Genomic DNA, 11,827 nt, shown 5'->3' with positions numbered 1-11,827 from the left:
CACTTCCTGTTGGTACAACTGCATAACAGAGTCTAGGTTGTTTACACAGAAGTTTCTTTATCTCACCTTTCTGGAAACAAGGAGGTTCAAGAGTGACAGCAGCCTCTGCTTGCCATCTGTGGTCAACCTCTATTTTGCATTATAATATGTTGGAGCCATCACAAGGAAAAACAAAGCAAGTTTTTTTTTTTTTTTTTTTTTTTTTTTTTTTGCTTTTTATGACAAAACCACTCAATCTTAGGATAACATATGAATTCATAACCCACTAATGCTCTAATTTGCTCATTCTTGCACATTTAGTTCACGTTTTTCTGCATTTAAATCAGTGCCTTGAATCATAATTTATTCAATGTATTACTTTCCCTACTGCAAACATACAGTAACTCACTCAAAAAAAGTAATTTCACAAATTTTAGAAATGTATTCAATCACCTTACAGATTATGTAAACCACTAGACCAGAAAAAGTGCATACTTTCAGTTTCTTTTGTTTTGAACTTCTGAATTACTTACAACAGCTCATTTTCATTCAAATAAAAAAAATACTTTAAATGAAAGTAAATCCAATTTCTTAGCATCTGAAGATTAGTCTCCAATCAAACAAAGTCCATAGGGGCATCTCCTATGCCAGGAAGTTCACCATTTTTATAAGGCATACCTCCTAGTTTGAAGAATCACCACTGTAAGACTGATTTCTTTAAAAATGAAACACACAGCCATGGCGGGGCACATCTGTAGTCTGATCTACTTGGAAGGCTGAGGCAGGAGAACTAATTGAGCATAAGAGTAGGAGATCGATCTGGGCAACATAAACTTTATACACTAAGAGAACAAAAACTTCAGTCAGAAAGAAGAATTAATGTCTAATTTTCAAATCTCAATATTATTGATATTGACTTCTCTTGTTTTCAGTATTATTTGTGTGATTGTAGTACCAACAAAGCCTTTACAAATGACACTAGAATATTGGAGATTCTAGTAATTTCAAGGTTTATGTTTAATGATAAATAAAATACTAATGATGCTGGCAATGATAATGCAGCAATACTGTTTAAATAGGAAAAAAACTCCTTGACAAAAGTCTAAATATCCTTTTTTCCCTACCTGCACCAATTGACATGGCAGAAAGGTGTTGTATTATAGTGGAAGAAAATTGTTTATTTCTGCCCTAAACAGTGTAAACATGAGGAATAAATAGAAAAGTTCCTGTAATAGATTGAAAGTAACACTGTTTGGTCAGGAAATTGTCTGAAAATAGTATCTTGAAAGTGCTCCACTCTCTAATAAATGACTAATTTGAATGGGTGTCAGTAGAGTGACTGTGAGTAAGATGATGACAAAACCAATGTACTAAGGAACATGTGCGGGATCACATATTGTATAAATAGGAAGAACAAAAAAGGAGAGAACAAGGGTAACCTAAACAAGTTAGTTTTTAATTGTCTTAGATATAATTTCATTGTGAAAGTACAGTAACTAGCCTCATATGTGTCTCTGATTTAGAGAAGTAGGAAACAATCTTCATTAAATTATATGACTTTATAATAACATTTGCTCAAGTTGCAAAATGTAATGTCCTGAATGAAAACAAGTTCAAATTGAATTAATAATCTATGCATTAGGAAATATACACTATGACTAGCATTTTATAAGATAAATTCTTTTTTTTAAAAAGAACAACTCCAAGATGGAGTTATTCCACATAGCATTCAGATAATTTGGATGTTTGACATTTGGATTTCTATTTCTGTGAAACAAAGTACACTATCTGTATTCCATCGTTCATATTTTTCATGCTTGAACTTAGCCTGTCCTCAAGTCCTCTATTTTAGTATTATTATACATAATTGGGATAAACAGGAAAGATTGGCTTCACGTTGTGAGGTAGCATTAAACTAAATGTTGATATATTGAATGAGACAGACATTGAATTAAATAATATATAAGAAGGAAAATGAGTTTTAAATCCTTGTAATCAACTTTAGAATTGTTATACCTAATAACAGTAATGTTAGTTGCTATAAAGGTAGCCTTTATGATAAAATTATAGATCTCTAGCTACAAAGTACTATGAATACAGGCAAATTCACTAAATTAATTTTAGTCATTGTTTTCCCCCCAAACATATAGTACTTGTCATGGTTTATGTTTGTGTCCCCCAGGCCTCATGAGTTTGCGTTGTTCATATGTGATGGTTCATTGTATAGTGCTTGGATTGATGGTGTCAGTGCTCCACCCACATAGGAGTGGAGCCAGGATGTGATGATGTAATGGCAGGAAGAAGGTGTGTTTTTCTCTTTGCTGGTTCGAGTTTGCTGTTGCCGGCTGCCATGAACTGCAGCCCAGCCATGCCTCCCTGTCTTGGAGCCAACTGAGTGTAGACTGAAACCTCCAAAAACTGTAAGAAATAAACCTTTCCTTTCCCAACTTTGGGCTTCAGGTATTTTGTCTCAGGGACGAGTAAACAGTAACTAAGACAGTACTACTTCATTGTTTGAAAATTAATTTGCCTAGTACATGATAAATATTGCCTTCATTTTTAAAATCTATTTATGTGTAGGAAAATGAATATTCTCTTCTGTATCTTCTTGGTATATACAACAGGTACAATGGGATTAATCACAAAAGGAAATTAGAAGTCCACAGTCATGTAGAGGGAAGCCTCAGCAAATAGGAGCAGTAAAGCAGGATTCTGCATGTGAAAAAGAGAACCAAAGAGCAGGGATAGTGACTACTGGCCCGGAAGTCCTAACAAAAATGCAGTGGTCAATACAGACCAATCATTTCACACTGTTTCCTGTTATGTCATTTTCCTATACCATTCTCATTCATAGACTGCATTCACACTTAGCTTGCCTATGTGAGAGGAAAAAACAAATGTGCTCATAAATTCTAGTGTATATAATTTGAAAATATTTTAGAATTACTAAAATACCAGTGGGTTCCAAATCTTTCCTAATTATACTTTTTATTTTTGTTCTCTCTTGTAGCAATATGTTGGAGGATGCTTTGAGTATTTTACACATGCCAATGTCTCCTAGATGATACATTATAGTCCTGTACTGTTTCCCTGAATAACCAGTGCAACAGTATGCAAATCCTTAACACTAAACTTACTGGTGCAAATATACGTGTTTCTCTTTACCAAGTCACATGATGATTAACTCACCGTGCAGAAGGCTAAAGCTGGTAACACACCTCCCTCTGTCAAGGATTAGTGACAGAGAGACTTCAGTGGGGAGCAGCTGTACTGCAACTTGGAGATTCCCTCAAGGTCTTTTGCTTGCAGAATTTAGGAGATATCCTCTGGGAGTTCAGGCAAGTCATTCTCAAACAAGTTATGCACTGGGTTCTAGAATGACTCCTTTGTGACAGAAAACTCTGAGCCCTGCTCAAATCTCAATTACTTGGGCTCTGGAAAGTTTCATTTGAGGCTGAGGCCAGCCTGAAATGATGCATTAAGAAAAGAAAAAAGCCTATCCAGAAGTTCTGCCATCCTGCCTTAAATCTCCTCATCTAGGCCAAACTCACTGAAATAGAAACCTATGATCTCTGAGTTAGAACGAATACTTGGGTCTGGGAAGGGCTTTCCTGATAAAGGATTGTTATAAACCAAAGGATAGTTGCTAGCAACAGCAAGACAAACATTAGGCACTGTAAGACCCTGATTGTTTTGGAATTTAGCACCTGAGGCAGGAATTATATAAATATTTTATGCCATGCTACGAAGTTTCAAACTACAAAGCTTACTTAACCTGCAATTTTTAAAATAAATTTTCCTTTGAAAATGCTTTAAAAATTACAGCAGATGCTAGTGGACTATCTTATTTTTTCATAAATGGGAATTCTATTTTTCCATTTTCTTGTGTTTTGCCTCAATTTATCAAAATTTTATATTTTATAATCTTTAGATGAGCATCTTTGAAATCAGTAAGAAAAGTACATTGTCCTTGTTCATTTTGGATTAATTAATCTTTCTTAAGTTACTTATTAACTTCATAATAATAAAATTATTAATTGGATGAGTAATTCTGGTGGTTAAGCTCTATTCATAAGTACCTACTCAAATCAGAACCTTAGAATATGAATGTGATATTTTTTGTCACTTTGAGACAAGTACTTGCTATGTCATTTAGGCTGGACTTGAGGTTTCTTTGAAGCCCAAGATGGTCTCAAACTTGCAAAAATCTTCCTGCCTCAGCCTCCTAGGTGCGAGGGCTACAGGTGTGCACCACCAACCTCCACAACTGGGCACCAGTCAAATTCAGTTGCATTTATAGATGTGCAAGTTCTGTGGGAGGGGGGTGTGTATGGGTGTGTGTATATTTTAGAGGAGAAAGTTTCTGCTTGCTTTCTGGTTTCTGTTCTCATATAACAACTGGTTACTCAGGAAGTCACACTAGATGATGTTCTGGCTTTCATAGAGTACCCTAGAATAACTGTAATTTATATGTGTTGCTTAAATCAAGCTGAACAATATATGTTATTTGCAATTCAAATTCTAAAGTGTAGGCTGCATTCTCATCTCATCCATGATATGTCTACATGTCCTTCAGTATTAATATGTGATAAGTGAGAAACCAAGGAATATAGTGATGTGGTTTTGGCAAAGAAAGGGACAGGAGTAGTTGTGCAGGACATCTTCACGTCTCTGCATAACACAGACCACAGTGCTAGGTAAATGACTTGTCAGAACCTTATTCATGTAGAGGGAGAGAATTTCATTGAAATCCAGCTATCTTTCACTCCCTCTGTCATCTAATGGGTGTAGTTGAGTCAAGGGAAATCATGTTTCAAAGAAATAGCTTGGAAAGAACAAGATATCCTGGATGGAAAAGCAGTAAAATTGTAGAAATAGCTATAAATGTCATATGATGGAAAAATCTCTTAGTTTCTATTCTAATGTTCAATTAGGATACCATTTGTTTCTCTTCTCTTCATTACCATAGGTCACCCCTAAACCAACAGATTTCCTGTACAATAACTTTACCAAAGTTAAAAGAGCTACAAAATGCATATTTTCTTTGAATAGTGGCATCTAGCGAAACAGCTAAGAAGGGAATGAAGAATAAGGACAAAAGAAATTATTTTAATTTTCTCATCTGTACAGATAGTGCTAACATGAGACACAGCCCAAATTGTGATCACCTTTATATAAATTATCACAAGGAACAAATGATTATCTCTTTCCTGTACCTAAGAAAATATCCTTGATTTTCATTTAAAAATTACAAAGGAAATCCAAAAGTAAAGAAAAGCATACTGAAAAAGATAAAGCAATCTATCATTAAAATAAATGTATAATTGTTGTATAGAAAATTATATATCTATAAATAATATGTAAAGGGCTCTAATAGAAATTGAACATATGAAAAATGAGTATTAGAAGTGGAAAGAACCTCTAAAAATAATTAGAAATCTTTTTAATGCTAAAGAAACCTTTTTAGGAATATATATATATATATATATATATATATATATATATATATAATCAAACTCAGAATCTCACATTTGCCAAAGTGAACTTTATTATATCGGGAATGAGTAATATCCATGTTATTACAGAGAAATGAGCAAATATTATCACCATTTGATCATTTATGCATCAATGCTGATACATGTGTTACTTCCATATTTTGACCATTGTGAATAATTCTACATGTTGCCATCTGTTTTAGTATTTGGTAAATAGTGAAATTTCTTAACCATTTAAGAATCTTATATTTAGTGTGTTGAAAATGAGATTTTTCAGCAGGGGCAGCCTGTTTTATATTTATTTATTTATTTGTTTGTTTATTTATTTATTTTGTAGTGGGGATCGAACTCACCACCTTGCGCTTGCTAGGAAGGTCCTTCAGCTCCTAAGCTAAATTCCTGACTTGAAGCAGCCTGTTTTTATATTGTGATTAACAACTTATAAAGGCAAAAGTTGCTTTATATCCTCAAAATTTTTCCATTTAATTTTATGGCCATTTAGTAAATTTGGATTACTATTTCATTCTTATTTTAATCTGAATTTCCCCAGTGGATAATGATTTTCATCACCTTTCCATGTTGCCTATTTGTATGTCTTCTTTGACAAAATGTCCTATCTAGCCCTCCTTGTAATCTGTTGTTGTTGTTGTTGTTGTTGACTTGTATACTTTTCACCCATTTTCTAAGTAACAAAACATTTTCAGAAATATGTTAGCAAATATTGTCTGGTTACTTGTGTACTTTCATGGATAAACTTTAGTTCTAATTGACAAATAATAATTACATATAATATCTATGGTTCAATGTTATAATACATGTGTACATTGTGAAATGATCAAAATCACACTAATTAGTAAATGCACAATGACGATTGTGCTTAATTTTTTGTCAGGTAACACTGGAAATTTGCTCTTTTAGCAATTTTGAAATATGTAATATATTAGAACTGTAGTCACCGTACTGTAGAGTAGATCAATATGGCATACTCTTTTTGCCTCACAGAAGTGTGTAACTTTTAAGTAAAATCTTCTCTTCCTGTCCCAACAACACTAGTCATTTTTTAACTGTGCATTCAGTGATGTGGTGATGATCTTTAAGCCACATTGCTATCCCACTGTTTCTTATTACAATATTTATTATCTGCATTGTTCTACTATGCTACTGTCACACCATTTTTGAATATTGTAGATTTGCAATATATTTGGAAATCAAGAAGTATCAATTTTCAACTTTTTAGTCAAAATGTCTCACAATTCAGGTTTCTGTACAAATTAAACTGTGGATTGGGTATCCATTTATGAAATCTAATAACTGCCGTTTAAATTTTGATAAAATTATACTAAGCCTGTATATTACTCTGGGTAACACTGACATTTTATGAATATTGAGTCTTTACATGCAAATATTTAAAACATTTTTTTCCATTTTCTTAGTCTTGTTAAATGCACTTCAGGGATGTTTTATAATTTTCTGTATACAAACATTTCACTTATTTGGTTAAATTATTCCTAGGTATTTTGTTATTTTACATTACACTATATCATATATCTTTTACTATTCCCAATAGTCTTCCCCAGGGGAGTAACCCAAACACCATTCATTTTTTTATGCAGTAACTAAACCATCTGTCTAATATATGGAAAGCATCATAATCTGGAGCATAGGTGCAACTTGCAAAAGAGAACAATAGCTGAAATGATCAATAGATGAATAGTATACTAAGGTGGAGATTTTTTAAATACCTCTAATATCACGGGATCATAAACTTTTTCATAATCATAGTATCAAAAAAATAACTTTTCCTAGATTCTTGGACAAGGCATTATGTTAACATTTCCACCACTTTAGAGTTCTTAAACTGATTTCAGACTTTTTTCCATGACAATTATACTTCCCCTTCACAAGTCTTAAATTTTATGTACCTTTCTTAAAAATAAAGACAATATCTTTATATTTCTATTTCTATATGCTGTAATAGTAAGCTGAACATTGTTGCTGTCTGGTCCAAATTTGTATAATGAAAACTAAGAAAAGGACAATGTTGGTCATTTTTTCTCAGGATGAATTTTATGTGGAAGACACAAGGAGAAAGCTTGTGTCTCTTTCTTGCATTCTCCTGCTCACTGTTTAAATCCTTATTTGTTCAGTACTCTGAAATAGCATCATGGCTATAATCCCCTCTTCCTTTTATTTCTTCACCAAAGTTTTAATGACCCTGGGTGTCTCTGACACTAGATTCCCGGGACCAGAAGAAGCATGCCATCCTCCATCGAATCTGTTTGGTCTTGATGATGTAAACAACTGGATTGAACACTGGAGGTACAAGAAAATGGAGATAGGAAAGCAAAATGCTGATGCAGGGGAATGCTCACTTCTCAAATCTGTGGATCATGGAGAGGTCGATCATAGGTGTGTAAAAGCTCAGCATAGCACAGATGTGCGAGACACAGGCGTTGAGGGCTCTGAGGCATTCAGCCTTGGAGGCGATGGACAGCACTGTCTGGAGGATCAGCACATAAGAGAAGACAATGAGCACCAAGTCCAAACCCAGAGTGGAGATGACCACAAATAGGCCATAGGCACTATTGACACGGGTGTCACCACAGGCCAGCTTCATGACATCCAGGTGCAGGTAGTAGGAGTGGGACAGCAGGCGATCCAGGGAGTAAGGCAGTTTCTTCAGCATGACAGGGGCCGGGATGTACACACAAACACTTCGCACCATGATGGTCAAACCCAGGCTGGCAATGCAGGAGCTCGTTAGGATGGTGCCATAGCGCAGGGGGCTGCTGATGGCCACAGAACGGTCAAAGGCCATGGTCAGCAGCACAGAGGACTCCATGATGGAGAATGTATGGATGAAGAAGAGCTGGGCCAGTCACACGTCCACCGCCACTTCTCTGACATGCAGCATGTAGATGGAGAGCATGCTGGGCAGTGTGGAGGCAGACAGGCCCAGGTCGGTCACTGCCAGCATGGACAGAAAGTAGTACATGGGCTGATGCAGGGAGGGCTCCGAGCTCATCGCCCAAAGGATCAGGCTGTTCCCTGCCAGAGATGCCACATACATGGCACACAGAGGTATGGAGATCCAGATGTGCACACCCTCCGGGCCTGGGAGGCCCTTGAGGAAGAAGGAGGTGCCAGTGTGGTTGGAGGAAGGCATTGTGGCCCCGGGAGCCAGTGTTCCCTGCAGAAACACAGACCCAGCCTCAGGTGAGCTGCTGAGTTAGAGCAACTGTAAACCATCACTGTGCAAATTACAAAGGCTTCCAAGTGGCTTCTAAAATGGTCTTCTATGTTTTTTGTTGTTATTTGTTTAGATATGGTTTTCTTAATTTGTTATAGTATTGAAGATTTAGTCCATAGCCTTCACCTTGTCCTTGGCTCTAACCTGTTCTGTTTGTTTCAAAAATTTTGACAGGGTTATCCTATTTACTAAATTTCATACATTGGGCTTTATTTTGTGATCCTTTTGCCTTGATTCCCACAATTCTGAGATTACATAAATGTACCATCCAAAGGTTTTATAGACTTAAATTTAACCCAGTATTCTCTAAGTTCAAAAATAATGTTTCTATAAAAATGTATTTGTGTAATGAATAGAAATAATTTTTATATGCAATAAGCTTGGCTCAAGAGCCACAAGATGAAATTTAATGTAAAATCAATGTCTAAAATCTAGAAAGTGATTAAAGCAATAGTGTTTCAACTTTCTATTACACTAAAAAATGAACTCTAGATTCTGTTTATACATTCTGTTTGTACATGTTGGTTATTGGGACTAAGGATTCACTCTATCATAGTCATACAAGGATTTACACACTTTGGTCATTCCCCTACTGTTGTTTCCCATACAGCCATTGGATCTAATCTGGGTCTACAACACAGATGTACTACCTTCTTAGCAATATTTTCACACTGCCAGTCTATGCTGCTTCTTCAGGTCCAGGAATATAGCTCAGGAGCACTCTGCCAGACTGGAAAGTCCTCGGTCCTGAGTTTCATTCCCAGTACTCACAAACATAAAAAATATAGATTCTTCAAATTAGTGAATATAAAAATTTTCCAGAGGTACATTTTTCACAACTAAAATAATGCAAAACAGACCAATTTCCCTTGCCATGTGAGATCACTATGTGAGCACATATATACAAGGTGTTCACATGTTGGAGACCACTACAAAGCAGCTCTGAGTAGGATTTAAAATTAACTAATTGGATTTCTATGTTTATCCATGAGTCTGTTCTATGCCTTGGCCCCTTGCCAGGTGATGGGAGCTGATTCATAATAAGTGAACCTCTGTGAATCACTGGTCTTGGCTGAGGCCTGTAGTGGTCTGTGAGGCCAGAGATACCTCAAAAGGCAAGATAAAGCCACAGCTGAGGACACCTGGCTTAAACACCAGTTAAGCAGATAGAAACTGAACCTGAAGGCATCTCACTCCTACAGTCTCTCTCCTACCATAAATGTCATCCTAGAGATAAGACACTTCTCCTAAATTGACATAATTTACTACTGGAGAAGTCATTGAAGTGACTCCCAAGGTCCTGCTCACTTCCTCTGCTTTTCTCAGTTCCCTGCTCTTTGTTTGGACCTAATAAATGTGCAAAATCCAGAGAAGTCTCTATCTTAGCCATCAGAGTTTTGAACTGGGCTAAAAGGTTTTGATCCTCCTGGAGCCCTAAAATCATACGACTTGCCTCATTTATTAAAGCCTTTTCCATACACTCCTTTGGGAGATTGGGGATCTCTATCAGAATCCAATATTCAAGTATACAATTCCAAATGCCATGCTATGATGAAACTAATTTATAAGTTTTATCCAAGTATCAACAGGGGTTTAGTTCAGTGGCACAAGCACCTGCCTGGCAAATTTAAGGTAGTGAGTTCGATCTCCGGTGGTACCAAGCAAATAAATATTATTCACTCTCTTATTAGCTATGTGTGGGATCCATTATTAAAATTATTTCTTAACTATAGGTTATTGGACAAATACCTTAAAGCTTATCCGTAATTACCCAATATTATAAGCAACAAGGACACAAAATGTATGAATACCCTTTATATTCCAAGGATATGTGATCATTTGCAAACTAATTCTCATCTGAGCATAGAGCCTTTGTTTTCTATGCATTTTTTGTTTTGAACTTCAGTCACTGTTTTACTTCTTATTGTCTCAACTGAATTTAATACATTGTTTGGCTATATTTTGAGAATACATTAAAAGATAAGTCAGTTGGAATCTTTCCCCCTTTTCTCCTCACCATAAACAAAAGCTAGAGATTTTTGGATTTTTATTAAAAATTCAAGCATGATACAACAAAACCCAACATAACAGTTTAAATTTGAGAGATTTTACTTTTTCATATATTCAGAATTTGGTGGATGACTTTTGGTGGTTATTTTTTGTTTATAGTTCTTAACTCAGTGTTTTTCTTAAACAAAATACACTTTCTTTTAGCTGTTTGCCCCTGTTTGTATTAGGCTGCATAATTTGGTGTTCATCTCCCTTTGAAGAGTAAGTTCTTATAATAAACTATGTGCTTTTACTACTTCAGAAAAAGGTACGTGCATCTCATTACATTTTTATTGCATTTAAAATGCTTTATCAATCCTTTTTAATATGGATCGTTTTAAAGTGTTTTAAGCTGCTGAAAGATCAATTTTTTCCATACTAAGAAACTTTATATGTGGAAATTTAAGTCTATAACTTCATCACTTGGATTGAACATGGAAGACTAAAGAGTGAGAGCAACGCTTGCTAAATTCACCTTTTACCTTCTGGCTATTGAGACTCCCAACTGAAGACAAACATGATCTGCTAATGGACAGACTCTAGATATCAGCAAAATGTACTTTTATTTCAAAGTAATCTTGTAACCCCCTTTGAGTTTCCTGTTTACATCTAACTTACCACCTCCAATTCAGATGCTTACAATTTTGTTCAATAAAAACTTGTTCTGTTAACTGTTTTAGATGCATAATTTAAAGATTCTACTAAGGAAAACATCACAGGCTATATTATTTGACATTTGTGAACAAAATAAAACAGTGTGGAAAGAGAAGTGAACATTATACTTGATTGAAAGTTAGGCAATAATTCTCTGGGGAAAGGATGCTTGGGTTAAGAAAACACCAGAATCAAAATAAATACAGTCACTTAAGAACTGTGTCTCACCTGACAGGGTGGAGGTCAGCACCCTGCAGTGCTAAATACTAGATATAAATCTTTGGACCCTGGACTAGTCACACAATTGAGCATGGTAACTTCCACCAAAGAAAATTTATTAGATCTCTTTCAAGCCCTGATAAAACAGGATTTCTTGAGTGGAAGCCTAGTGTTTAGTATT

The 11,827-nt window shown here is 35.4% G+C and overlaps 1 pseudogene; it reads right to left on the bottom strand.

The window, feature by feature from the left end:
• Nucleotides 1-7,680: 7,680 nt before the first annotated feature.
• Nucleotides 7,681-8,640, bottom strand: LOC100735349 (olfactory receptor 51G2-like; annotated as a pseudogene).
• Between the last annotated feature and the right edge of the window lie 3,187 nt (nucleotides 8,641-11,827).

The sequence above is a fragment of the Cavia porcellus genome, unplaced genomic scaffold (assembly GCF_034190915.1).
Source record: "Cavia porcellus strain 051 isolate PalLab524CR breed Dunkin Hartley unplaced genomic scaffold, mCavPor4.1 scaffold_9, whole genome shotgun sequence".
Taxonomy (NCBI): Eukaryota; Metazoa; Chordata; class Mammalia; order Rodentia; family Caviidae; genus Cavia; species Cavia porcellus.
The sequence above is the reverse complement of the archived record's forward strand: the minus strand, read 5'-3'. Positions and strand labels throughout refer to the sequence as shown.